Source organism: Setaria viridis, unplaced genomic scaffold (genome assembly GCF_005286985.2).
Source record: "Setaria viridis unplaced genomic scaffold, Setaria_viridis_v4.0 scaffold_148, whole genome shotgun sequence".
NCBI lineage: Eukaryota > Viridiplantae > Streptophyta > Magnoliopsida > Poales > Poaceae > Setaria > Setaria viridis.
Genome location: NW_027255873.1, coordinates 10,001 through 12,918, shown reverse-complemented (window position 1 = coordinate 12,918; position 2,918 = coordinate 10,001).

Here is a 2,918-nt window from a genome sequence, read left to right as displayed (position 1 = left end):
TAGTGCTAGCAGGAATGCAAGTGAATGAATCCAATCCCATCCCCTTTCAAATCGGCGAGGTAATACCTTATTGAAGTAGGGCACGCTACGGCAACACAGGACTGACGGGGTGGGGGCTTGCTGTCTACTTGGCGAGCCTTCACTGCCCCCTTCTGTAACTTCCCTTCTTTCGTCCGTCCACGAGGCAGTCAAAAGAAAGAGAGAAAGGGGCGGCTATAACGCAGGAGTCGTGGCGGTTGTATGCCACAAGGTCCCTATAGACAAGGGGACAAGTGAATCATCGCTTTTGGGCGCAGGCAGCCCTCTACCATCCATCCCATTGCATTCCTCTCATAGAGTACTGTACCGTCTCAGACCAGATACATCTATGGAAAGAAAGGATTTCATAGAAAATATTCATTTTTCTATTTTTTTGGATCCCCATGCATTCCGTTATTCCCGTAACTATGGATTGATTGTCCCTACCTAACTAAATGGTAGTGGTCTAGGGAGCGCAATTGCTAGAGCACGGGAGAATGAAGAGTAATGATTTAAGCAAGAGCAGCCGGACGGACTACTATAGTCAGTCTAGTGACTACTATAGTCTTTTCTTTCTTTGTAGTTAAGTAATAATGTTTGGTATAGCAGCCTTTCCGAGCGAGTCTCTGGGATCTCCTGTAAACCCCCATGATGTGGTAAAGGGAGGATATTAGGGGAAGCAGTGAGTGGAGATTCCCCTGCAGAGAGCCGGATGAGGGGAGACCCTCACGTCCGGTTCGGAGGGCGGGGATATCCCGACCCTACTATCATTATGCCTTTGCAATGTTACTTGGTTCAACTCCATTTGTGACCTTTTCTCGTATGTGGGACTCTCTATCTTCTTGGGTAGATTCTAGATCGTCTTTCATTTTGTTAGTGAGTAGTTTTCTTATTAATAAGTCAAGTCAAGAATAATAAGAGAACTGTAGGAGCTTGCCAGGACGGCTTGGTAAGCAAGCTACCTGTTATGTAGGCGCCAACTCCCAGTTCTTTCTCTTCTTTCTTTTTGATTTTTTTTTCTAGTTTTTTATACTATACGTATAATCACCTTTCCGGGGAAGGGGTAACATAGACGGAGGCACATGTAGACAGATACAGACTTTTCAATCTTTTGCCTAAGCGAAGTAGATAAGTATGAGGGAAGAAGTATTTGATTGTCCAGCATGATCGGTTTCATAAGTCCAGTTGTGTCAGAAGCTAGAGTTGCCTTTATTAGTGGATAAGGGTGGGTTAGGCATGACATTCTTAATCGTAGACAAGGCGCGCTGCGGAAGAGCTTGATTGCTAACTAATTGCTTGCTTTTAACCAGTGACTGACTTACACGGCTACTACTTTCCTGAGTACCGCTTCAGAATCGTTCCTACTTTCCTTTTTAAAGGTCTTCCTCTCTCTACTGGGATTTACTCGCTTAGAAGTCGAGGGGGTCCCATTTCCATTCCTTTGCCAAAGACCCTAACGACAGCTTGAACTACCTCTTTGTCTCATTGATCCGAAAAGAAAGGAAGAAGTCCCACAGAGGTATTGGTTCGAGTCCAATTCATGATTTCAGTTCAGAAGGACTTCATTCAATCGAAGTTTAGGATGGAGCTATCACTAATAGACAGATGGGATTGTTTGCAACAAAGTGTCTATATAGCAAGGGCTCTTTAAACTATATCCTATAGAATAGGGACTCGACCAAAGGCTCAGCCGAAAGAGAAACTTTCTCAGTCGAAGAATTCGAATCTCACTTTAAGACGATTGTTAGCCGTCTCAGTAAGGGTAGTGAGCAAGTTTAGGTTTAGGAATAGGAATGATTCTTAGGAAGCGAAGCAACCTCTTCTCTTTGCGTGACTCCTTCTTAGGGCGTGATTCCATCGGGCTTCCAGCTGAAGGATGTGTTCAAGTCGCTTCTTTTCCGCTTTCAAGCTGAATCAAGTGGGGATGATGGGAAGTCTAAGTCAAGATTGATTGATTAGTTCTGTGGTCTGGTAAAGGAGAAAGAAAGAACCTGAGAAGAGCATAGTTGGAACTCTTTACCGGGATCATAGGGGCTATGCCCCCCTCTCTCTGTCTCAGTCCCTGCCAACGGCATAGCAACCTACTCTTCCTTCTGATGCAGCCTTCCTTGATCCATAATTTGGCTTCCTCATTTATTGATTGCCCGCAAGCGCCTCAACACCATTGAGTGAGCCTCATAGAATCCTCAAGGCCTGAAGTAGAAGTTCTTCGAACCTTGTTTGTGTGTGTTCGTGCCCACTCCAATAGAGCGTTTGGCCCTGTGAGCTTTGACTACGAGAGCTACCTATGTCAAAGTATCGGCAATTAAGTGGAAGGCATTGTTCAAGAAAATAGGCCGGGGTCGATTTCAACATTGAATTTCATAGTAGTTAGATCCCTCATGTTAGGCACATATGCTGTTGGCTGCTTTGGTACGAACGGTACTATTTGGTACGAAAGGAATAGCCACCTAATAAAGGGAAGATTCCTATCATCAGAAGAAGAAGTTGGCAATCTACTAATCAAGATCGAGCAAAATGGATAGTTCCATTAACTATATGGCATGGCATTTCTAGCCCGAAAAGTATGAGGTACACATAGGTAGGGAGCATCATCGTACTCAATCCTGCTTAGGTAGAGCAAGACAAACGGATCTATCATTCCGCAAGAAGTTTCCTTTTTCTGGGTAAGAAGAGGGTTTTTAAAAACCGTCGACCAAGACCTTCTCCAAGCAATCGAACTCTTCCTTTCTTTCTATAGCCACTGTACTCCATCGAGGATAAGACGGATACGCGATTTCTGCACTTCCTCCGCTAGCCCCCTCTGTGGATAGCACTTTCTTTCGAAAAATTGGCAGGGACTGCGTACCATTAAAGGGAGTCAGTGGGCACCGTAAGTAGTAATCGAGAACTTGATGAAC